We start from the raw sequence: 26,675 nt of genomic DNA, 5'->3' as shown, positions 1-26,675 counted from the left end.
GGATGAAGAATAATGTATGTTGAGTCTGAATTTAATTTTTAGAGCAGCATTATTCTGGCATCAATTTAGTTAGTCTTTCTGAGAGCTCATTCCAAACAACATAGGATTCTGAAAGGCATTTTTTTATTGAATACAGCAGGGAATGCAGCAGCATCTCTTGGTGTGGAGCATTATCGTGGCCTGATGGCTTTTGAGTGGGTGTAAAACCTGGTCCAGTTCCCTGCAAGATCTAGGATGAGTCATAGAAGGCTCAAGCAGGCCTTTGGGTCAGGCAGCGGTCAAATCTGTTGGCACAAGTACAGGACTGGACAGAGATTTCTTTGAAAACACGAAGAAAACACGATATACAGGGATTATCTTTTCCCTGTCAATGGCTGTTTGTGTTGTTTTCTGGGTTTTGCTGTTAAAAATAAAACTGCTGTGAACATTTTGGATATGTGTCCTGGTGCACACGGGGAACTTTCTCAAAGAAATATACCCAGAAGTAGAAGGTTGGAGTCACAGAGGGTGTGCATCATCAGTTTATTAGGTAATGGTAATTTTTTCTCCCCAAGGGCTTTGTATAGTTTATGCTCCCACAGCAGTGTGTAAGACCTGTGGCTGTAAGTCCCATAACACTTGCTGCTTTTGGCATCTGATGAATGGACACATCTCTTGCTGGCCAATTTGGGAAATGATAGGAGAGTTGAATCAAAGCACCATTATGGGAGCTGTACAGAATCAGCATTAGAGATCTTCAGGCAAAGAGTTTGGTGTATCTATTTTTTAAAAAATAATGGAAATGTCTTGCAGAGTGTTGGCACTTGGAGGTTTAGCATATTCATGTTCACTTGATTGTAGAATTCTAGCCCCTGAATTACTTTTCTATCTGGCTTGCATATTTTAAAAATCATTTGAAAGCCTGTATGTGTTGTATCTGCTTGAAATAGTCATAATTCCTATCGTGTAGGATCTCTGTGGATTTGTAATAATGGGTTTAATGGCTGAAAGCATACGTAATGTTCATACAAGCAATGAGGTTGATACATCAAAACAGAAGTGGAGGGATGCTCAGAGGCCAAGTTAACAAGAGAAGACATAAACACAAGAAATCTTTAAATGCTTTTAAGTACAGCAGAATTTCAGAGATGTAATTATTTAGGGTGAGACTGGACGCAGAGCAGCTGTGTCTGCCTAGTGTAGCAGGTGCTGGATCTTCAGCCCATCTCTGTAGTCGTTGCAGATTAAGTTCACTGGGAAAGGCAGCTCTTGCTGTTCCTGTCGCTTTCTAACCATCTGAAAAATGATGCAACATTTTTCAGCAGGAAGCCTAATAAACCTTCAAGGAATCACAGAAGGGGCTGGAGAACCCTGGAAGACCAAGGGGCATTGGAACACTAGGAAGAAAATCTTGGAACTTACCCTCTTTGCTACTAAATTTCCAGAAAGAATCCTGCTCAGGTTGGTCGTGGCTCTGAGTGGATATCTCAGGGCCCGCTCAGTCTGTGAAATTATATGGTGAGTCAGCCCTGCCTTTGGGAGACAGGTGTCCACTCCAGAAAGCTACCAACCTACTCAGCAGCCCTCAGCACAATGGTAATCAGTGACTGAGTAGTCAGCATCTGAGTCAATTGCAGGAAGGCATCTCTGGGACACAGCCAACTTCCCTTTAGAAACAAAATTCAGTTCAACCCAAGAAATTCATACCGCATTCCTATTGCGTTCATGACAGTGAACTGGACTTTGCAGAGAGAGAGACAAGGAGCTTGCTTCAAGGAGCTTGCAATCAGACATGTTCTCTGCTTAAAAAGGGAAGAGAGGCAAGAGGGGAAAGAAGTCACACCTGTTGTCAGAGCTAAAATAAGCCTTCACCCTAGCTAGCCCGCAAGTCTGTAATTTGCAAACTTAACATCAGTGATTTTTCAGGAAAAGTTAGGGAGCATACGTAAAGGACCTGGTACTTTCTTAGGTATGTTTTTACTCGTGAAAGAGACAAAAGGCATAGAACAGAAATCCTCTGAAAATGGAGCTCTGGGGAGAGGTCAGGCCTCTCCCAGCAAAGAGATAACCATCTTTGGAAATGCGTCTGCTTCTGTGTGTTTGATACCGCTGCAGGGTGAACCAGACCAATGTCAGCCCAGAAAAATTGGAACGGCCTGAGCATATCTGGAAACAGATACTCCACAGATGGAGAGAGAAGTGGGAGGTTAACTCAGACCACTTGATTTTAATTAAACAGCCTTCTGCAGGGGGAAACAAGATGGCAGAGGAGTAGGTGGACGTGGAGTATGTCCCTATCTATGGACACAGCAGGAGTACATCTTCAGAGGCAGAGGGTCTTCCAGAGCACCAGCTGAGAGCTGGCAGGAGTCTCTGACCACCCGAAAGGAAATACTTGGATGCACGCAAAACTCGAGTCTGGCCTGAGCCTCTGGGGTGGGAGTGCTAAGTCCAGGACGCTAGACCGCCAGAGAGCTCCAGACTTCAGGGAATATTAATCAGCAAGAACTCCCACCAAGGTCTCCAGCTATATCCTGGCACCACCTAACTGCCTGCAGCACCCAGCGCAGGATGTCTCACCCAAGCAACAAGCAGGACAAGAATACAAACCCAGTCATCAGCAGACAGGCTTCTCATGGACACCCCAAAAAAACCACCTCAGACGTCCCTGCCCGTCAGAGGGGAGAAACTCCTCTCCCCTCGCCAGAAAGCAGGCACAAGTCCCTCCCAGCATGAAGCCTACAGAAGCCACTGGATCAACCTCACCCAACTGGGGAGCAGAGACCAAAAGCAAGAGGAACTACGCCGTAGGGAAAGGAGACCTCAAACACAGTAAGTTAATTAAACAGCTTTCTGTTTTGTGAACCTGGAAAAGAAAAGGCAAGCGGAGCTGGTTAAGTTCATATGACATCGACTGTCTTTATAACGCCCAGAGAGGAAGTCTCTGAGCCCTAACCCCAGGACCCGTCTCAGTTTCCCTTCCTAAGCGGGGTAGTGTTCATACGACTGGGGCTAAGTGTGAAGTGTTTGAGAAGCACAAAGTCATAGAAGGCGGCTTTAATCACCTTGGCGTGTATCCGAAGAGAGGGTGGATGTAGCTGTGATATTTGCTATTTAGGGATGTTTGACAGAACACCTTTGAGGGAGGGAACACGAATTCATGGTTAGCAGAACAGATGGACGGAAGGGCAGCCCAAGCCTGCTTCCACAGTGGGCTCTAGCACTCTTGGGTCACATTTAGGATGCAGCCATCCAGAAACATCAAGAGGCCAGATGCAGGAAACTTGCCAGGGTCCAGATGTACACAAAGTTGGGGGTGAACTAGTTTGCTGCTTAGAACTAAAGCTGACTCCGGTTCTCTTTCTGCTGCAGGATTTAAAAGACCGTAGAGGAGAAAGGACAAGTGAAAGGAATCTATAGTTGCCTCTCTCACCTTCATTTTGCCCCGGATGTTATTAATGCCAAGCTTTTCCTCCCTCATCTCCTACATACTTTGCTTATTTACAATGAATTATCCAGAAAACATAGTAGCAGCCATTACTGACATTCTAATACCGAGCATACAATGCCTCGGTCAGTTGTCTTCAGCTGGGGGAGATGTCCTTGCAGGCGAATGGCTGGCAGTATCTGGAGCTGTTCTGGGTTGTTACAACTAGGGAGGAGATGCTAGTGGTATGTAACAAGTAGGGGCAAGTGATGCAGGTAAAATATTTTATAGTGCATGGGACAGGGCACTGGGTCCCAAATGTCAATACTGCTAAGGTTAAGAATCCCTGGTCTGTTAAGATCAGCTTTTTTGCAGAGAAAATCTTGGAAAGGTTCGGTGGGGTTGGATGAAGTTGTGTTGGCAGACCTAATTTCATAAGGCTGGTTTTTGGCTTTCCTTCACTGACCATTATTATCAGGCAGTTTTCCTTTAAAAAATTTTTTTATTTATTTATTTTTGGCTGTGCCGGATCTTCATTGCTGCACACGGGCTTTCTCTAATTGTCACAAGTGGGGGCTTTTCTCTAGTTGCAGTCCTCGGGCTTCTCATTGCTGTGGCTTCTCTTGTGGAACACGGGATCTGGGATGCTGGGGCTCAGTAATCGCAGCACATGGGCCCAGTAGTTGCAGCTCTGAGTTCTAGAGCACAGGCTAAGTAGTTGTGATGCATGGGTTTGTCCCATGGCATGTTGGATCTTCTGGATCAGGGATCAAACCCATGTCTCCTGCTTGGCAGGCAGATTCTTTACCACTGAGCCACCGGGGAAGTAGCAGGCCATTTTGATGCCTTTGACATGAAGCTTCTTTGTATAACTCAGATCATCACTCTTGTTTTTGAGAAATGCTGTTGTTCAGTCACCCAGTCGTGTCTGACTCTTTGTGACCCCATGGATTGAAGCCCTCCAGGTCTCTCTGTCCCTCACCATTTCCCCAAATTTGCCCAAGTTCATGTCCACAATGCACGGGACTTGAGGAATGTTGTAGGTCACAACGATTTGAATTTCATCTTTGCTCAGTTCATTGCTGACTTTGAGGTAGAAGGGAGATTTCCTACTAAGCCTCTAATCTATATTTTCTTATTTTGAGCAAGTGGGAAGATTCTCCTTGTCTACTGGTCTTTTTTTTGCTCCTGAGGAAATTATTTACTCATCGAGAATCGACAACATATTTTGGATGGTCATTGCTTGAATATTTAGTTTCCTTTAATTTATTTAAATCCGATAATTTCTATTTATAGCTCCATTATTAATATCATTTGTTCAGGAGAGTGAATCAAGCAGAAGAGTGTACTTGAAACCTGCAGAAATGTCCTACACCTGGCTGTGTTTACACTTTCTTCATGATCTTTCAGAGTCATGGCTGCTTCTAGATGGTGTGGTGGTTCGTGTTGCTGGGCTGAGCTCCACAACTTGGTAGATGGCAGATATTTGGAGGTCTAATGCAGATGCCCAAAAATTAGTTGCCCTTGAATAGAAAGCATTGTTAGAAGATTCTTAAATCTTTTCCCATTCTTGAACATATGAATATTTGGGGATATAGGTAAAATAATCAACTAAGTAACTAAAAGTATTTAAGTCTTCTGGATTGTGGACATGAATTTGGGCAAACTTCGGGAAATGGTGAGGGACAGAGAGGCCTGGAGTGCTTCTGTCCATTGGGTCGCAAACAGTTGGATGCAACTGGGCCGCTGAACAAAAACAATGACATTTCTTAAATTTGGTACTATCTACACATTTAAACTACCATTATTACACAGTAACTGAGCAAGATTCTTTCCACTGCTAATTTTTTTGTAAAACAATTTTGCTCAATTTGTCACATGTATCTTCAAACAGGTGGGTCTTTATCATCACCAGAGCAACTTGTTAGGCTCATTTGGATCTCATTTTCCCTGTCATATTCCATATATTTTTGAGAAGCACTACTTTTGAATTGGGCTTCTCAGGTGGCTCAGTGGTAGAGAATCCACCTGCAATGCAGGAGACGTGGGTTTGACCCCTGGGTGGGGAAGATCTCCTGGAGAAGGAAATAGTAACTCTCCAGTTTTCTTTCCTGGGAAATTCCATGGAGAGAGGAGTCTGGTGGCCTATAGTCCATGGGGTACAAAGAGTTGGATAGGACTTAGCGACTAAACACAACTTTTGAATTATATATGATGTTGCCATTAGAAATTTTTATTCTACACTGTAGGTGCTTGTTCATATAACATTGAATTATTCTTTTCATTCATCTTTTAAATGTATATTTACAATGTTCACTTGTAACTGGTCATATATCTGTAAGAATAATGATTATGTATGTTCAGAATATTTTACAGGTTCTGAAGATGGCTTTTGTAAGCATCCCAAACTAGCAGTGATAGAGGTCATTACAGTAGAACTTTTTGCCATAAACTGTATTTTTTGTTCATAATAAAGTAATTGTAATGGCATCCTCTAAGGTGACTGATTCTTTAAGGTGACCCCCTCTTTTTAAGGTATAATTTATTGAAGGGGGAAAAAAATCTCTGACCTAAATATCTGACCATACAAAGCATGTAACTGTGAATTTTTCTGATTTGGATCATTCAGTGTTATGAGACTTACACTTGGCTTTGCTTACCTGATAGCTCAGTTGGTAAAGAATCCATCTGCAATGCAGGTGACCCCGGTTCGATTCCTGGGTTGGGAAGATCTGCTGGAGAAGGGATAGGATACCCACTCCAGTATTCTTGAGCTTCCCTGGTGGCTCAGCTGGTAAACAGTCTGCCTGCAATCCAGGAGACCTGGGTTCGATCCCTGGGTTGGGAAGATTCCCTGGAGAAGGGAAAGGCTACCCACTCCAGTATTCTAGCCTAGAGAATTCCATGGACTGTATACTCTATGGGGTCACAAAGAGTCAGACACGACTGAGTGACTTTCACTTATACTTGATAATACAGAGAAGAATCTAATATGGTATCTGGAAACTGGTTTAAGAAAAAATGCAATCTAAATTCAGTTAAATTTTGCTTAAATAATTCATTTAAAAGCTACTCCCTATAGGTGTTTCCTAGCCCCTGTTCCAAACCCTAAGCTGTAGAAAAGTCTCTTATTGCTTAAGGGAAGACTCTCTAAATAATGCCCACATGGGGGGAACTGCAGAGCCCAGGTGCTCCATTTGTATGACTTCATCCTGAAACTACCACATGTTTACCCCCAGAGAGGCCAGCAATATGTTTCTGAAATAATATGTAAATAAAAAAACTTTAAGGAAAGAAAATGAATAAAACATCAAACCAAAGTACATGGTTTCCAGGTGTACATCCAAGACAGCTTTTTGACAGATGTAAATATTTCCTGAGTAATTATGCTTATCTTCTGATGTGTAGCTTTAATGTCATTTAAACAACATAAATGCCAAGTTTGGTAGTTAAAAACAGAATTCCACCTGGATTTCAACCTCAGTTCCAACATTTACTACCTGGGGACCAGTCGCCACTTCTTTTCAACTTTCTTTAAGGATGCTTTTCAAGGTGACTACCAAAAACAGAGAAGATAATAAACTTGGAAATGCCTGGCACATAAAAAACAGTTGAAAAGTGAAAAAACAAAAGTGTTAGTCACTCAGTAGTGTCTGACTCTCTGTAACCTCATGGACTGTGGCCTGCCAGGCTCGTCTGTCCAAGGGAAGTGGGTTGCCATTCCCTTCTCCAGGGGATCTTCCTGACCCAGAGATTGAACCCGGGTCTCCTACACTGCAGGCAGATTCTTTACTGTCTGAACCACTAGGAAAGCCCCCCAAAAAACCAGTTGAAACTGATTAATAAAAGTATAAAATGTTGCTGATAATTTAGTGATTATTATGTCTTTCATCAACAATTATTTATTTCTACCATTTTGATTGTAAGAGTATAAGATTATTTTGAGGAACTGAGCAGCAGCAACAATATTCTAGATTTATATTTTTAGAAAAAATATAAATAATTTTGCTTTCAAAATCTGAAGTAACAGAAGCTAGGAATGGATAAGCCATTTTAGGCTTTTCTTTTTCTCCCCCCAAGTGAGGTTTTTCCCTGGTCCAGTTTTCAATAGAAATGGGATATAGAATTTTTCTGCCAAGTGTTCCTGGAAAGTTTTCACATGAAGGAATCACTTGTTCTTTGTTTATTTGGTCCTATGGCCATGTCTGAATCAGGTCAGAGTATAAACTTTGATCAAGAAACAGACCTGTGGACAAGACGGCAAACTAGCACGGGAGACCGGCTTGCGTAAGCTCAACCTGGAAACGCTACACAAGCAACACGGAGGGCGATAGCAACCGCAGTGAGCTCTAGTGATCACCAAGGGCGTCAGGGTCGTTCTCCGGGAGGTGAGCAGCTGTCCTGACCTGAAGAGAACCAGATGCTGCGAGCTAGGGGCTGCTGTGAGCAGGAGCTTTCTAACCTTGTCTCTTCTGCCAGCGTCGCCCTGGCTGCATCATTGTGTTCTCCATTGCGCTGTAGTGAGGGACGCCGCAGCCCCGTGCCAGCACCGGTGGATGAGCCAGATAACAGTGAAAGGGTGGGGCGGGAACCCTGGTCGTTACCATCTCAGGTGGGAAGGCTGGTACCCTTTCCTTGTTTAATGGACAAGATAATTACAACAGAGGGAATTGGACTCTAGGAACAGCAGTGTCAGGGCAAAAGAAATGGGAGTTCAGTGAAAGGCAGGATTGAGGCTTGGAGTAGATGTGCTGTTGTTATTTAGTCACTAAGTGGTGTCCACCTCTTGCGACCCCATGGACAGTAGCCCACCAGGCTCCTCTGTCCATGGGATTTCCCAGGCAAGTATACTGGAGCAGTTGCCATTTCCTTCTCCAGGGGATCTTCCTGACCCAGGGATTGAACAAGAGTCTTCTGCTTTGGCAGGTGGATTCTCCACCACTGAGCCACCAGGGAAGCTCTGGAGTAGATACAGAGGCTTCCAAATTTGCAATAATAGAGGCTGTTCTCTCTAAGTCATTTCCATAACCTCCCAAAGGTACCAGGACAGGAATATGTGCTAGGTCTAAGTTTTACTCTCTGCTCCAATTAAGTGCTCCCAGATAAGGTAATCAGTAGTCCTAGCAGAGTTTAAGTTCATAGGAAGAGGAAAGAAAGTTTTTGTTTTTTTTTAAATGTAATTGAGGAGGTGTACTAATTCTTTTTTTGAGGTGTATTACCTCTGAAAAGAAAAATAGGTACTGAAGACCCTTATCAAAGCAAGCTGAATTAATGGCCCAAATAAAGCAAGAATTTAAATCAATGGCTATCTTCAGCAAGAAGGGCAAAATACTACAAATATGGATCAGGGAAATCAGTGAAGAAGAATCAAATAAAGACAGGAATAAACTACATAACAGAAGAATTGATGTAGCCAAAGGATGAATCAGTGAGATCAAGGACCTAGCTACAGAATTTTCCTAGAAGTTGCAATAAAGGAATAGAGAGATGGAAAATATCGAAGAATAAGTAAAATATAGAAAGAAGATAGAAAGGTCAACTTTGATCTATTAGATAAACTGAATGGAGCCCAGCATTTTTGTTGTTGAAATAATGGCTAAGAATTAAAGATAGACGAATCAGATCAAAAGGGCCCATACAGCAAGAGCCAACATCGATAAGGAAAACCCCAAATCTTGACACAAGGTGTTTCATTTAAAACATCAAAGACAAAATTCTAAAAGTGTCTAGAAAAAACATCTTTCTATAAATTAATTAACATCAAAAATCTCAATGGCAACTGTAGAATGTTAAAGTAATATTTTTAAAATACTGAAGGAAAATAATCTCATTCAAACTTTCATATACAAGTAAATTATCGTTTAAACATGAGATTGATTAAAAGCATTCTGAGATATATGTACAAGTCATATAAAACATTATAGAAAACATTCTACAGAAGGTCCTATGCAGAGAAAACACAAGGTTTCAGAAGAAATAAATAATGGCAAAAGGTGTGTATAATTATTTGTATATATCTATAACAGAGCTATCCAGTAGAACTTTATTTTTGATGGAAATATTCTATTTTTGCTGTCCAATCTAATAATCCTTAGCCATATATGGATATTATTATGTAAAGTGTGGCTAATGTGGCAAAAAAAAAACACCTGAGCTTTAAATTGTATTTAATTTTAAGGAATTTATATTTGAATCATCATCTGTGGTTTGTGGGTTACTACATTGTATGGTATAGCTTTATAATAATCTAAGTAAAAGTTGTAGATCATACTAATATATGGTGAGAAGTGAGGAACAAGGAGAGATCAGAAGATTTTGATGGAAAACCGAGGTCCTTTTGTTCAAGGGGAAGAAACAGATATTAATGGGCTCTAAGAAAATAAAGTATAAAGTTTAATACATTAGCAACAAAAATATAGAGGTTGAATTTTAATTCTCAGGCCAGATAGAAAAAATTGATCTAGTCAATGAAAGGCAGAAGGTGAGGAAAAAATTAAATAAGAATAAAGGATAATTACATGAAAAAATGAAATAGAAGTAAATCATGACAGTAATTAAAGTAAATGTAAAGAAATTAAACATGCACACCCAATCAGTGAGACACTCAGTGGAAATACAATGCCACAATACATTGTCTAGGATAAATTTAAGATGAAAAGAAACAGAAAAATTGAAAATAAATAGTTAAAAATATGGAAAACTGATCAATTTCTGTAACAGATAAAATGCAATTTAAGCTGTTAAATAATATAAGTAAAAGATATAAATGTTATTTATATTAGGAAAATAAAGATTAAAATGTAAATGATGGAAAAATACTTATGAATGAATACTTGCATGAATACTTGTATTATGAAAAAAGATGTTATGAGTGTAAAGTAGGTAGATCAACAACTGTAATTAGTGTTGTTAACAGATGTTTGAGAAGAAAAACTGATCAAGAAGACAAAAATGAAAAAAGGAAGGATTTAGAATATTTGAGGGAAAAAACCTTAGGATTAGTAAACTAAATTGGTAGATGTAAACAGAATTTTATACTCTGAAGCATAGGATACACATTCTTTTTGCATGTACATGAATATTTATAAATGAAGACTCAAATTTTATAAATGCAAAATCATAAAATTAGAGATCAATAACAAAAAGATAGTTTTAAAAGACCTGCAGATTACCTCATGTAATATAGAGATCAAAGTATTATGAGTTAATCATGAACAACAGAATGGCTAAAAATTTGAAAACTGAGATTAAATTAATGAACTTTTGGAGCCATATATAATACAAAATTGTTACAGAATTAGATAAAAAAAACACTTGGATATGATATTTATCAGGGAAGAAATTAAAATATAATCAAATACCAATTTGCCCCAAATAGCTCCAATACCAACTTGTTTTAAGTATGCATTCTACTTAATTCAAGGAACAGGTAATTTCTATCTTACATAACAAAAAGCTTCCAAACTCAATTACCTCTAATAACATTTAAAACATACATAACAATTGAATATATTTTTTCCCAAAGAAAATGATATTTCAATACCAGATGTTCTATTAAAGTACATAACCTCCAGCAATAGTCATAACCATTGAAAAAGCTGTAGTTATATAACCTTTAAAAATGGAGAAAAGAAAAGTGATTTTCCCAATTGCTACAAATGTTTGACATAATACTGAAAATCTTAGTTAATGCAAGAGAATAAGAAAAATAAATTGGGTGCAGAAGAATCAAAGGGGAGCAACAAGTCTCATTTATTTACAGATGATGGGACCTTTAAAAACAAACAAACAAAATCAATGGGGAAACTTAGAATTTATAAAACTGAGCAAAGTTATTTAATACAGGTGGTGCTAGTGGTAAAGAGACTATCAATGCAGGAGACATAAGAGCTGTGGGTTTGATTCCTGGATCCAGAAGATGCCCTGGAGAAAGAAATGGCAACCCACTCCAGTATTCTTGTCTGGACAATCCCATGGCCAGAGGAGCCTGGTGGGCTATAATCCCTGGAGTGATAAAGAGTCAGCCTCCACAAGCGACTAAGTACCACAGCAGCGCAGACATCTCAAATCAATAGCACTTTTTAATACCAAACTTGAAAATATAAAATATAAGACATTATTGATAGTAATAACATTTCTAAATGAATTTACAAATTAACATAATAAAGAATCCAATCTTTTATGTAGTTTAGGAATTAGAAGAGGGTCTAAGGTGAATCTGGTTAGTAGCTTTTCAAAGAATTATTTAATCGAAATTTAACTACGCTTAGAATTTAAGAAAATATTTTCCTTAAACTAGTTTCCAACTGTAATACCAAATTCTTCTCAGTGTTTCCAAGATATAATCAAGTTATATGAGTTACTCAGATTAGAGAACAAGTCTCATAATAACATCCAATCAGTTGCCTATTTACATAGACGATGTATGTAATGTTGGTAACCTCTAAACTGCCTCTTCAATGAATCCTGCCTCCTGGTTTCATATGTGTGTGTGTGCTTAGTCACTCGGTCATCTCCAGCTCTCCTGGTGTCATGCCTTTGTGTAATTCTCTTACCTTGAATGTGGGTTGGATCTGGTGCCCATCTTCCAGTACACAGAATGTGGGAAAGGATATGAGATATCACAGCTGAGATGAGGTTGTGAAGAAGCTGTGGTTTCTGTCTTGCTCTCCTTTTCTTTCTACCTTCCTCTTAGAGAAGCTAGATACCTGCTGTCAGTGACACTTTAAGGAAAGGCCATGTGGCAAGGAACCAAAGGAGGTCTTTGCTGTAACCAGAGAGAAACTGATTTGATCAAAAATGCCGTGAATGAACTTAAAGCCAACTTCCCCTCGTTGATCCATTAGAGCAGGGGTCCCCAACCTCCAGTCCATGGATTGGTATCTCTGGTCAGATCAGCGGCAGCATCAGATTAGAAATAAAGTGCACAATGAATGGAATGCACTTGAATCATCCTGAAACCACCCTTCCCACCTCTGGTCCGTGGAAAAATTGTCTTCTACAAAATTGGCCCCTGTGCCAAAAAGGTTGGGGACCACCTTTGCTTTAGATGAGACTGCATCCCCTGCTGACAAACATTGACTGTGGCCTTTTGAGAGGCCTTGCAGAAAAGATACCCTGTGAAGCCACACCCAGATTCCTGACTCACAGAAACAGTGAGACAATACGTGTTTGCTGTTGTGAGCTGCTACCTTTTGCTGTTATGTGTTATTCAGCACTAGATAAGTAATGCAGACAGTTGCCCAAATAAAATAGACTATTAGCTAAAGAGAAACGTGAATGATGTGTACTTTAAAATGAGGACGAATCTCTACTTAATATTCTTGTGGACTAAGTAATAACACAAACCAAAGATTTCATCATATTTCCATGAAGGCCTTAGAATCACTGAATCTGCTCAATCAAAACTAGAGACATGGCTGATACTGTAAATTTGTGCTGATTCATTTAGTCCTCATTTGAACTACTTCATCCTATACCTCCTTGTACCATGGAGCTGGAAAGCAACTATTGAATTTCCAAGTTTTCTAGATCATGAGCTTAGCTCTGTGCAATAATAGGAAGTCAGAAGTTCCTCAGAAGAGAGTTTCATTTTTTCAGATGAAAAAACTAATTTTTTCCTAGAAGAAGGATTCACCTTATCCCCTGTTTGTTCTTTCTGCTTTGAACATAAAAGTGACATTTAGATGTCCAAGACATCTTGCAACAGTTACCATCAGGAGGAAAAACCGCATGCTAGAAATGGAGGTGCAGAGAGCTGGAAGGTTTCTGAGTTGCTGATGGCATTGTTGAGGAGAAGGGCTAGTCTAGATTCCTTGTTAATATATCAAATACACTGTTTCTTAGTCAAACCTCATGATAGGATTTTCTGCTATTCACAGCTGAGTGTATTTCTAACTGAAATAGGACAATAATTTTAGTATTTTGTATCAAGATTTCCTAGGTTATGTAAAGTGAAGTGAAAGTGTTAGTCGCTCAGTTGTGTCCTGTTCTTTGCAACCCCATGCACTGTAGCCCTCCAGGCTCCTCTGTCCATGGGATTCTCCAGGCAAGAATACTGGAGTGGGTTGCCATTCCCTTCTCCAGGAGATTTTCCTGATCCTGGGATTGAACCCACATCTCCTGCATTACAGACAGATTCTTTACCATCTCAGTCACCAGGGAAGCCCCAGGGTATGTAAAGCTAATTTAAAATTGGATTCTTTGGTGGAGGAATAAATTCTCTCAGGTTATATTACTAAATAATAGATGAAATGAGGAAAATTAATCAGAGTACTAAAGACCTAAGTCTTCTTTTGGTATCAGCTTACTTATGGAAGAGCCAGTGAATTTGGACTGAACTGTTTCCAATTCCGGGAAAGTGTCTAATTCAACCCAGGTATATAATAGTTTGAAAGAAAGTGAAAGTGTTAGTCACTCAGTCGTGTCTGATGCTTTGTGACCCCATGAACTGTAGCCCACCAGGCTCCTCTGTCCATGAGATTCTTCAGGCAAGGATCCTGGAGTGGGTAGCCTTTCCCTTCTCCAGGGGATCTTCCCAACCCAGGGGTCAAACCCAGGTCTCCTGCATTGCAGATGGATTCTTTACCATCTGAGCCACCAGGGAAGACCAATAGCTCAAAAAAATACCTCTTTTGTTACTTTTTTTTTAAACTTCAGGGTTATTAAGTGGAATTCCTATGATGACCTGAAGTGTGGTGTTAGAATGAGAGCCATCTATCCAGTATAATGAGTCCAATTCTATTTTACCGGTTACTTTTGGTTCCTGAGAAATATGTGTAAGTTATATATTTAGGGCACCATCCAGGAAATAGTACACTAATGTAATGGTCTGAGAGTCCAATAAATCTCCTTGCTTTATTCAGGGCACTTTGTGGCTAGAAATAGAAACCAACTCTGGCTGGTTTAAAGCAGAAAGAATTTTACTGAAAGGATGTTGGTTAATTCACAGAATTGTCAGAATAGCTGAAGAATCAGACTTGGGAAATAGGCAGGCAGTAAGAGAGGTGACTCAGTGGACATGAATTTGAGCAAACTCCAGGACATAGTGAAGGACAGGGAAGCCTGGCGTGCTACGAAGAGTCAGACACAACTTAGCGGCTGAACAACAAGGGGGGTGACTGATGACAACCACGGCCTAAACTTCCATCTAGGACAGCCTGGTGGGGAGAGTCCTCTTGTTGTGAAGGGACAATAGAGGTCAGTGCTGGTTCTGGACCAGTTATCATCTCTAGTCACCATTTTTGGCTCTAATATCTTGGAAAGAGAAAATGTTCCTTTCTTTTGGAACAGAATTCTCCTGTCTGTCTGAATTTAGCAATAAGATTAAATAAAAATGTAAAGAAATGAAATGTGGACAAAACTTAATACTTACTATGTTCCAAAATGATTTCTAGCTTACTTCCTCACCCCCTCCCAAGAATATTTTATTAAATAAGAGAGGATATAAGGATGGGGAAAACAAAATGCTTAAGAACAACATGAAAAATGATTGATTGTCAGATAATTAAATGAAATAGCCAAAGAATGACAAAGATTCTATTATATTGTAGGCATATAAGAAGAATCTAGGGAACTTCCCTGGTAGTTGAGTGGTTGAGACTTTGTGTTCCAATGCAAGGGATGCAGGTTTGATCCCTGGTAGGGGAGATAAGATCCCACATGCCTTGTGGCCCAAAATCCAAAGCATAAAACAGAAGTGATATTGTAACAAATTCAAGAAAGACTTTAAAAATAGTATGCATCCAAAAAAAAAAAAATCTAAAATGAGACTCTGGTACACATGTTGGAATGATTTGGCTCCAAGTATATTGCTGAGGTAGGGAAAGTAAAGAAGTAACTTTCTTCTCCACTCTGCTTCAGGCAACTTCATTAGATGATTTTAAAATTCCCCTATTGATTGGATACCCAGACAGGCATTTTTTTTTTTTTTCTTTCTTTTAGTACAATTAGGTTAAATAATTTAGAAACTGGTGCTCAACTTATAACCAATACCTTTGAAGCGTTATACAGTTTAGTGTCTTTGGCAAATTACTTGTTCTTTTAGTTTCATTTCCTCAAGACATTTTCCCTTCCTTTTTGTTAATTTCAATGTACTTTGTGTAGTTTACATCACCTCATTTAACTGAGTTCACATGATGTTCTGAGTAATAACTTACTGTTGTAATTGTCATCCGGGAATAATCCTGTTTGTGATGAAGAGTTAGGAAAGTCCTTACCAGAGAAGATATAATACTTGACCGAGTCTGCATTATTCATGAGTAAAGCAAATTCGCAAATGTGAAGAGTTGGAAAGAGAGAAAACCAAGAATTTGGTCTAATGGTTTTTCTTTAGAACCGAGGAAGGCAGATGGTCTGGAAGATTTTTGGTGTCAGATCTGAACTCTAATCAGTCAAGGAGAGAGATTTGCAGGACTGGGTGGTCAAAATGGCATGCTAGGAATTCTCAGTCTTGCATTTTTGAACAGGAGAGCATAAGAGACAGTTCAAAGCAATTCTCACCCTCAAGCATTTTTATGCAAAATAATGAAATTTAGAGGAAAATTGGAAACAGCCAGTTTCAGAGAATTATACACAATGAACTAACTGTGATGTGATCATTATTTGTGTTAATATTATTCAGTGTTTTGGAGAATTTGATTAGTTTGATTAAAACCAGGATTCTTTCTTTTCCCGAATGATTAGGTACTATTGATGTACATTCCCTCAATACTCCATTGTGCTAATCACATTTACAATTTCTCTATTGTCTGCCTTCCCCATTAGTTTTTGAGCTTCAGTGGGCAGGAATTGGGTCTAATTTTTTCCTCTGTGTTCCTTTCACCTAGCAAATATATGCCTGACACACAACAAATCCTTCATTATTTCTCAACTGATTGGCAAATGGAAGAAAATTGATTATATATAGAAAATTTAATCCTGAAGATAGCCACTGATAGTAAAAAGGCCAAAGTTCTTGTTAGCTCAGCCTCATTTCTTGACTCCTTAAGTCTCTTGCTAGTTTTGACTCAGTTCCAAGATTCCATGTCTGGTTTGTGATTGTTCATTGCAAATCCTTGGAGAGGACTAATCCTGTGTTCAGCAGACTTTCCATAAATATTTATTGTTTGGACGTTGTTCATTGTTGACTGATCTGGGGGTCTTGGCTGCAAAATTTTAAGTAGAGCTTCGTATGAATCTAATTGACTGTGGAGTCTAGAGTTATCTTCAGCAGATGTTAAGCCTAGAATTGGTTCTAACATATGTGTGCATACATTTTAACAGGTTAGATATAGGTGGTTCTAATATATCTCTATTATATAATACATATACATCTAGTGTATAATATATATAATAGAGCAGACCCCTCTCCTATGGCTGCTGTGTTGTTGCTCAGTCGCTCAGCTGTGTCCGACTCTTTGAGACCCCGTGGACTGTAGCCTGCCAGGCTCCCTGTCCATGGGATTCTCCAGGCAAGAATACTGGAGTAGGTTACCATTGGCTGCTCTAGGATAACCCAATCTTTAACAGTAGGAATATGAAGGTATTCAATAATATATTTCTTGGGCAAGAGGGATTATAACTTTTATATAATTCCTATAAAGTCCAACTGAGTGATAGTTATCACTGATAACAGTGAAATATTTTAAAGTATTATGTAACAATACTTATAATCCTTTGATAGTTTCTATTATCCTCATGCTAAAATTTAGTCTTCTTAATTTGGTTTATCAGGACTCTGACTCTGCTTCAGATTACTCCTTGCACACTATACTTCCACTAGTCTAAGTTTCTGTTTATGCCATTATTGGGGAACTGTCTGTAGAATCCTTTTGAGAAAGACTCTAGAGGTTATTGTGCTTGTCGTTATGTGCTCAGTCGTGTCTGACTCCTGTGACCCATGGTCTGTAGCCTGCCAGGCTCCTCTGTCCATGGGATTCTCCCGGCAATGATACTGAAGGGGCTTGCCATTTCCTCATGCAGGGGAATCTTCCCGATCAACCATCTACAACCTTGTGGCAGTCCTTGTTGAATACATTTCAATGTGAGCCCGTTAGAGAATAGTTGAAGAAATGGTCTGTTAGAATAAAGATTCAGTGCCACGAAGAGAAGAGATGAAGACCCAAAATATCTAAAGATTCCTGTGAAGCAGTTCATATCTAATTAGAATAAGTGTCAAGTACAAAGAAAAAAATGAAACTGTGCTTAATATGTTTTTATGTATATATATATATAATATGAGATGTTGCTCAGTATGCTAAATATATTTGAAGTGCTTTAAGTAGTTTCATTGTCAAATTATATTGTAGGGTAGAAAAAAGACACCTAGGCTTCATTTTCATTTACAAATTGAAAGGAAAAATGAGAAATAATTCTAAAGTTTCAAATTGTTTTGAAATGGATAACTACTTTAAGAAAAACTTTAAGTTGATTGAAAAGTGATATTATTCCCTCTACTTTTCCTGACATATGTAAAAAGGCTGCTGCTACTAAGTCACTTCAGTTGTGTCCGACTCTGTGTGACCCCATAGACGGCAGCCTACCAGGCTCCCCGGTTCCTGGGATTCTCCAGGCAAGAACACTGGAGTGGGTTGCCATTTCCTTCTCCAATGCACGAAAGTGAAAAGTGAAAGTGAAGTTGCTCAGTCGTGTCTGACCTCAGTGACCGCATGGACTGAGCCTACCAGGCTCCTCCATCCATGGGATTTTCCAGGCAAAAGTACTGGAGTGGGGAGCCATTGCCTTCTCCTGTAAAAAGGCTAGAGGGTAAAAAAAAAAAAAAAATCTTGAAGTGACATGGAGAACTTTTTCTGATCTGTCAGTTAGATAAACATAAAGAATTCTGGGAATAAAAAAGTTGATTATATTTAATATCATTTATAAAGGAAGTTTTTCTCTTAAGTTCTTTGGTAAGTTGCTATTTATGTCACAAAAGTTGTTTAATATCAGAAAGCATAACCCTTAGCTTTCAAGACTTCTGCTTAAACTTAGATATGCAAAATATTCTTCCTTGCAGATATTATAATATTTTCTCTATATAATTAGGAAACAATTTGGAATATTATTTTTATAATTTAGTATTCATCAATTTAATTTTCCATAGAATTTACTTGTAGAATCATGAGTGTTTCTCATCATTTGATTTCACAGTCATTCTCCTGTATACTTTACCTGTGAAACCGCTTTAAAATGTAATCCACATCAAATGTTACAAATCCTGTTATAGCAGTTTGCTCAAGATTCTGCACACATTTTTTCCAGCGTGCAATGAAGCAAAGATAACTGAAATACTATACAGTGGGTGGATTTGGCATGAAAATCAACCCAAAGACCTGTTTGGGTATAGCCAGGCTTCAGACTGGGTCAAATAGACATTCACAATATTTCAACAGAGTAAAGAGAAATTCCATATAGACAGTTTTCCCCTCTCCACATATAGTAAATGTTTAATGTGAATCTCTGGAATGATGGTATTAGCAGTATATAGTATCAAATAGTCTAGTGGGGATTAATTGTTCCTAAATATGATATGAAGAAATTTCCTTAGAGCTTCTTCTGTTTTCTAAAGATAGCTATAATACATGCTGTGCTTGATTACAAGTATACAAAATGACTTTCCCATATTCAGCTTCTTAGGCACTCCAAATTTAACCATAATGGACTCCATTAACTAGAAAGTGATTGCATATGAACTGGATACAAAGAATGTTTCCACCTATTCTAATCAGAGATTAGTAGACTGTAAGGTGACCACCAAAGTAATTTGATTGACTTTTTTACTTAATAAAATATTTGAGATATTAAATAGCCTTGTACAATAACTCCTAAGGGCAGCATCTCCATCACCTCTGTGTATTCCCTCTACATTCCCTGTTTCTCGTCCTCTCTCTTCCCATCCAGTGCCTTGATTTGCACCATTTGAAACCAGTTTTCCATAAACAGATTTGAGATGGAGAGGAAAACACAAAAAAGCAGGAGCTCCTTGAGATTTTGAAGGAGTTTTTTTGGTTATTTTGAGGGTCTGACTGAGATAAAACTGTTACTAAACTTGCATTTTCCTTGTGGTTGAGGTTCTTGTTGGAGTGTCCCTGACCTAGAAAGTCAATATGGAGACCACATTGAGGATCCTAGAAGAATGTGACTGAAGGTTTGTTTATCTGTCTCAGTGGTTCTAAAATTGTGATCCTTAGAGGGTTGTTTGAGGGTAGCTTTCAGGGGATCTGTGAGTCAAAACAGTTTTCATGGTAATATTAAAACATTACTTGCCTTTCCCACTATTTATATTAATACTAATTACGCAAAGACAATAGTAAAACTGCTGTCATCTTAGCAGTGATCGAGGTCATGGCACCAATGTGTTGTGGTATTTATTGTATTCTTCATTGCCATACACCCACATTAAACACACACACACACATGTTTCACTTAATATTCTTGAGGAAGCAGTAGAAACTAGTTCTGTCCATCTCAATCTCTGAGCACATACCTTTTCAATATGTGAAGTCAAGTGGGCCTTAGGAAGCATCACTACGAACAAAGCTAGTGGAGGTGATGGAATCCCAGTTGAGCTATTTCAAATCCTGAAAGATGATGCTGTGAAAGTGCTGCACTCAATATGCCAGCACATTTGGAAAACTCAGCAGTGGCCACAGGACTGGAAAAGGGCAGTGTTCATCCCAAACCCAAAGAAAGGCAATGCCAAAGAATTCTCAAACTACCACACAATTGTACTCATCTCACACACTAACAAGGAAATGCTCAAAATTCTCCCAGCCAGGCTTCAACAGTACATGAACTGTGAACTTTCAGATGTTGAAGCTGGATTTAGAAAAGGCAGAGGAACCAGAGATCAAATTCCCAACATTCGTTGGATCATAGAAGAAGCAAGAGAATTCCAGTAAAACATCTACTTTGCTTTATTGATTACACCAAAGCCTTTGACTGTGTGGATCACAACAAACTGTGGAAAATTCTTAAATATTCTACTAGACCACCTTAACTGCCTCCTGAAAAATCTGTATGCAGGTCAAGAAGCAACAGTTAGAACTGGACATGGAACAACAGACTGGTTCCAAATTGGGAAAGGAGTATGTCAAGGCTATGTATTGTCACACTGTTTATTTAACTTATATGCAGAGTACATCATGAGAAATGCTGGGCTGGATGAAGCACAAGCTGGAATCAAGATTGCCGGGAGAAATATCAATAACCTCAGATATGCAGATAATACCACCCATAATGGCAGAAAGTGAAGAGGATCTAAAGAGCCTCTTGATGAAAGTAAAACACAGTGAAAAAGTGGCTTAAAATTCAACATTCAAAAAACAAAGATCATGGCATCTGGTCCCATCATTTCATGGCAAATAGATGGGAAAACAATGAAAACAGTGGGCTATTTTATTTTCTTGGGCTCCAAAATTACTGCAGATGGTGCAGCTATGAAATTAAAAGATGTTTGCTCCTTGGAAGAAAAGCTTTAATCAATCTAGGCAGAATATTAAAAAGCAGAGACATTACTTTGCCAACAAAGGTCCATCTAGTCGAAGCTATGGTTTTTCCAGTAGTCATGTATGGTGTGAGAGTTGGACTATAAGGAAAGCTGAGCCCCAAAGAATTGATACTTTTGAACTGTGGTGTTGGAGAAAACTCTTGAGAGTCCCTTGGACTGCAAGGAACTCAAACCAGTCCATCCTAAAGGAAATCAGTCCTGAATATTCATTGGAAGGACTGATGCTGAAGTTGAAACTCCAATACTTCGCCCACCTGATGCAAAGACTAACTTATTGGAAAAGACCCTGATGCTGGGAAAGATTGAAGGTGGGAGAAGAAGGGGACAACAGAGGATGAGATGGTTGGATGGCATCACCGACTCGATGGACATGAGTTTGAGCAAACTCCAGGAGTTGGTGATGGACAGGTGTGCTGAGTGTGCACAGCCTGGTGTGCTGGGTCCATGCCGTCGCAAAGAGTCAGACATGAATGACGACTGAATTGAATAGGAAGAAGTGGAAAATATACATAAAGCTTTTCTGCCGCTTACTGAATTATAACAGTTGTCCTGGGGAAGAGTCCTTGAGCACTTGTTTGAATTTCTGGATGAACTAGCCACTTTCTTCAGGAACACTGTTTATCTGAGAGCCTAACTGACAGATAAACTATGGTTATTCAAACTTGAGTATTGGGTAGTTTTTTAATAAATGATTGAATTGTCATCTTGAGGAAAAGGACTAATAGTGTTTATTGCCAGTGAAAATTAGAATTGGGAAAAACTTACCTGCTCCCATGAACTTAGCTGCTTCCTGATATTCAAAGACTTTTCTGATAAGATCAGAAGTATTAAACATACTCAATATAATTTTCAAAATATTGAATAGTGGAATGTGGTAATATTTGGCAGATCTCCAGTAAATCAGTATTTTCCACATGGCAATGCCTGATATTACAAAACCATACTTAGGCTAAAAAAATCCATTTAAGTTTAAGATAGTGCAAGAGATTTTAATATAGCAGAGCATATAGCTTTCATTGCTATGGTTTCAGATTCTATTTGGCATCTATCATTTAAAAACTACTAATTATCAAGTTTTGGACTACTAGTAAAGAATACTGCCCACAATTATCTGAAAAGATTATTAAAATACTCTTCCTTTTCCTCTCACATATCTGTGTGAGAATGATTTTGCTGATATACTTTAACCAAAACAATTTTTTGGCTTTTCTGTTAAGTCAGACACAAAAGAGATTTGCAAACTGCAAAACAATGTCACTCTTTTCACTCTGTTTTTTAAATATATATCTTAATATGTAATAAGTTCTTATGGTTAGATTTACATAACAAATATTTTAAATTTTCTCAGCATTAATTTCTAACACAGTAAACATAGGTATACCTAACCCATATAAAGAAAAGCTTTCCTCTTTCTCAATACTTTTTAATAATTAAAGGAGAGGTCCTGAGACTACAAAGTTTAAGAACTATTGTTTTTTCCTAAGTACTTCTGGAAAAAATTCCAGAACTAAGTAGAGGGGAAAAAAAACCTCTCACTCTGATATTCCATAATGTTTTCAAATCTAAGGTAAGAGCAAAGTAATTCTGCAGCTTTTTCATTTTTTTCATAAAATTTTACAAGTAATTTGTCATACAATGAAAATAACATACCTTCCTGTTTAGTTCCAAAAGATTCTTATATTTATCTTTAAAAGCTAATATATAATTGCATAGATTCTAATGAGAAAGATGTTATAACTGATGGACAAATCAAATTGTCCTTAAAATTTCTCACTGAATGTTCTAATGTCTGTAATTTTTCTTTTATAAATGTATGCTATATTACCACACAACAGTTTGCATTCCAGGCTGTGGCTCTTTATTTCCAATCCCCATCTTTTTATTTAAGATACAGCACTGGATAAAATGTCAAAAGGGCAATGGTTTTCATTTGCACAATTTTATGGGGCCATTCTCAGTGCTGAGGACATTCACACCTTTTAGTAGAAAACCATTGTGCTTATGGGTAGTTTAGGAAATAACTGCATTAGCGATCTTTCTATTCTGGTTTAAATAAAAATTAATACTTTGAAGTATTATGATACAGTTAATTTTCAAAGAAGAAAGCATTAAGAAAAATCAGTTAAATAATAAGCTTTTGCCTTTGACCTTGAATGGCTCATGCTGAGTGCTCTGTGTTCATCATGAAAATCACGGGCTTTTCATTTCTTATACGTGTTTGTGGGAATCTTGGTTGCAACCATATATATATATATATATATATTTTTTTTTTTTTTTTTTTTTTTCTTTAACTCATTCTGAAACAGTGATAGGCCTTACTGCCTGTTTTCTATTTGTCTAAAGGAATTTTCAGATTCTTTGAATAGGAAGCAGTTCTTGTTGTTTTTTCTTTTTCTCTATCAAAAATCTTTTGTCTTCACTCTGTTCTATCCCCAAATCTGGGAGCAAAATTACCTTTTGATTTTCTGGTTCATGAATGTTTTTACACACGAACTATCCCTCTTTTATAGTGAAAGACAAATTGGCAATAGACCTTTTAATTTAAATGTTTCTCTTTTGTTCTCTGTCTCTATTATCTCTCCTGGCCCAAGTTCAAACATCTCCTCTAGCATCTACTTCTGTGATTGTATACTGTTGTTGCAAGTAAGAACTCTGGGTGTCTGGTCTTATGCCAAATAGTCTCACCAGATATAGAACTGGCCCCATAAATTCCTTTGATTCTATTCTTAAAGAAGTTCATCTTCAACTTCTCTGGTGTACTATGGATTGCATATTGTAAGGGTTTTGGGGTAATGGATAAAGCATGGATATGTTCTACTATACTCACTGAGAACTGAATGGTGGTTGCATTTTTTTTTCCCGGTAGAAATTACGGGACATTTCTTAGTCATGTTTTCAGTGAATTTGAAAAGTGAACTCAGTAAATACAAATGAAGTCATGGTCTATTTCATTGCTTTGAAATGTCTTTTAAACACAGATTTGCAGCTTAAAATGTTGATGATGAAATATTTGCCCCCTCAATCTCTAAGTAGAATGTGTTTTGTAGCACTTTTCTAGTTCACAATTCAGAAATGGTATAAAACTAGATTACAGACCATTACATTTTCTGTATTAATTTAAGTGTACATCGATGATACAAGTTTTACCTATAATAGGTCAGGCTCCTACCTGTGGTTTGTATAGTAACATGTAAATTACAGGTGTTGGCCAGGGTTAGAATGAGATTTCTGAGAAGAGAAACTTTTGTAACTCAAACAGTATGTCTTTATGGGAATTGTTGTACATTATGCTGTATTAGAAATAATGCATGTTTCATATTGATGATTAGCTTAAAAAGTTTTAGAAAGACACTGCCTTTAGCATATTTTACATTATTTTGTCTTAAATAATCTTTCGTAAACAAACTCTACTATGTAAAGATTAGGTGATTTTAAAGTCGAGGCACGGCCATTTTTTTTAGTGAATGTTTTTTAAGAAAATCCGTGTTCTTCCAGTAGCCTGTGGGTATAGGTATTGTTTCTTTCAATATTTCTTCCTGTTTCCCCTCCTGCTGAACCCCAGTTTGTTGTAGTTGCTGCTCCTCCAAGAGTCAGAGACACATGATGGATGGCTGCTCGGCTTCTTATAAATGCAGCATGTTTCAGTGCCTTTTCATACTTGACTTTCATTGCTAGTGTTGATTGATGATATGTTACTTACCAGACATTGAAGAGCTACTAGTTATAATATTCAAGGTAAAACACTTGGAGCAATATGCAATGTGGAGAGTTCCTTCTACTTCATATGTTTTGCAGCCAAGATCTACTTGTGGGGTAATTTTCATACCCTTCTGATGAGTAAGTGAATGGATTTTCATCTTTTAATTGCCCTCAGTTTTTTTAGGAGGGGGATTTGTGCTGACGGGCTTTTAACAGTCTTCTTGCTGAAAATACCCATTGAAAAACTTGTATTTAAGAACCAGATTACTCCTTTCCTATTTCTGTTTTGGCAGTATCATTGCACATCAATATCTACCTAGTGTTTGTATAGGGGCAAATATAAATTGGGGTTTGCACTGCACAGATAGAGGTTGAATCTTATTTCATTTATGTTCCCCAGATTACTTAATATAATATTGGTTACACAGTGAGAACACGGCTTCCTTTGTGGCTCAGCTGGTAAAAGAGTCCACCTGCAATGTGGCAGATCCGGGTTCGATCCCTGGGTTGGGAAGATCCCCTGGAGAAGGGAAAGGCTACCCACTCCTGTATTCTGGCCGGGAGAGTTCCAGGGACTGTGTAGTCTCTGGGGTTGCAAAGAGTTGGACACGACTGGGTGACTTTCACTTCACTTTAGTGAGAACACAACACCTACAACAAACTTTGTGGCTAAGTTTGTGATAATGAGTGACCTAGGATCTAATTTATCCATCTCATTTATCTTTCTCTTTTGAGAAAATGAGAAAAGGCATTAAACATTGGGTTAAAAATATGACTTTCAGATGCTGGATTTAGCTTTGTAAGTTGTCTGTCTTTGGTTATTCCTTGGTTATGCCATAGATGACAGAGAAATGATTGTGAATCAAAATAGGGAAAAATAGAAAATACATGCATGTAGCTTGAAGTAATAGACTATATTTTGATGGGATAAATGTTGCAAAAAATAGTTCCATTAAGCTCTAGTTTGCTAATCTAGCACTTTGAGTTTTTTTATAGTTTGTTTTCAGGTTATATTTTAATTTTATGTTTCTTACAATAACAAATCAGTTGAGCATTTAAAATATAAAAACTTTTTGGATAATACAGAATTCTAAGCAGTAAAATGTTAGGCTTTTGAAAGCACAGTAGTGCAAATAAAGTAGAATTTCCATAAGATTGACATAAATGAGTGAAATATTTAACTTCTGGGGAGAAGACCCTTTTCTGTGCAGGCTGGAAGGAGCATTTGCTGGTGTTTCTAAGTGGATAAAACTGAATGGAATGCATATTCAACGTGCTATTTAACAAGCTTGTAGAGATTTAGAAGTTGGAAAAATACTGAGACAACGTAAACATAAATTTATCATCAATTTCATGAAATAAAACTGAAGAAAGTAATTTTCATTCTGTTTTATGGAAATCCAATGATAACATAATGAACTATACAGCGTTAAATCAGCATTTTGGAAACAAATTGTCAGGTAGGTAGTTATAGGTTCAAAGAATGACTAAAGACTGTGGAACTTTCTTATGGTATGTAGGAATTTATAACAAGTTCTAACAGTGTTGTTAACTGATTAAAAATACCTAATAAGGTTGCAGGATTCATTAATGGGTACTTTTAAAGGAAAATTGGCAATAAAACAATAGCATTTGTTTAAACAGAAAAAAAATTCCCCTGCATTCCTTCTTTTGAAAGGAAACAGCCACATTATGGGTGTTCTCATAGTTTTTTGTTGAAACAAGGCACCTTTTCAAAAACTGTCAAGTTTAGTGTTTCAAAGACATGCTTAAGAACTAAGACAGCGGGTGTGTAAATAAATGTGCTGATTGCATCAAAACTATTCGTAGTTTTGCTTCATGATTCAGAACTTCTGAAAGGATAGTATTTTAAAGATTAAATATCTAAGTCAATAATTTTCCTTTAGTAATACTGTATGTAACAAATGACCTTAAAAATTTCCTTTGTCTAAGTAAGAATGCTGCTCAGTTCAGGACACTGTAATGTATCAATCCCTATTCTTTACTTTTCTGAACAGAAGTGCAAAAGCATTTCCAAGAATTTTCCATTGATGTAAAAGATTCTAATTTAAATTCAGTTGT

General features: G+C 37.9%; 2 long non-coding RNA genes across 6 annotated transcripts in view; one reads left to right on the top strand and one right to left on the bottom strand.

Annotated features, from left to right (window-relative positions):
- Nucleotides 1–2,672: 2,672 nt before the first annotated feature.
- The window catches only part of LOC129643149 (uncharacterized), a 132,224-nt gene continuing 108,221 nt past the window's right edge, over nt 2,673–26,675 (top strand). For all 5 annotated transcript variants that reach the window (XR_008710112.1, XR_008710111.1, XR_008710114.1 and 2 more), the window contains exon 1: nt 2,673–2,811. This is a non-coding gene — a long non-coding RNA (uncharacterized LOC129643149). The remainder of the gene's footprint in view (nt 2,812–26,675) is intronic.
- LOC129643153 (uncharacterized) lies at nt 3,358–11,998 on the bottom strand. Its single transcript, XR_008710120.1, has 3 exons — nt 11,962–11,998; nt 6,067–6,213; nt 3,358–4,929 (listed from the first exon to the last, which is right to left on the bottom strand). It is a non-coding gene; the product is annotated as an uncharacterized LOC129643153 (long non-coding RNA).

The sequence above is a fragment of the Bubalus kerabau genome, chromosome 2 (assembly GCF_029407905.1).
Source record: "Bubalus kerabau isolate K-KA32 ecotype Philippines breed swamp buffalo chromosome 2, PCC_UOA_SB_1v2, whole genome shotgun sequence".
Lineage (NCBI taxonomy): Eukaryota > Metazoa > Chordata > Mammalia > Artiodactyla > Bovidae > Bubalus > Bubalus kerabau.
Note: the sequence above shows the minus strand (reverse complement) of the source record. Positions and strands in the feature narration are given on the sequence as shown.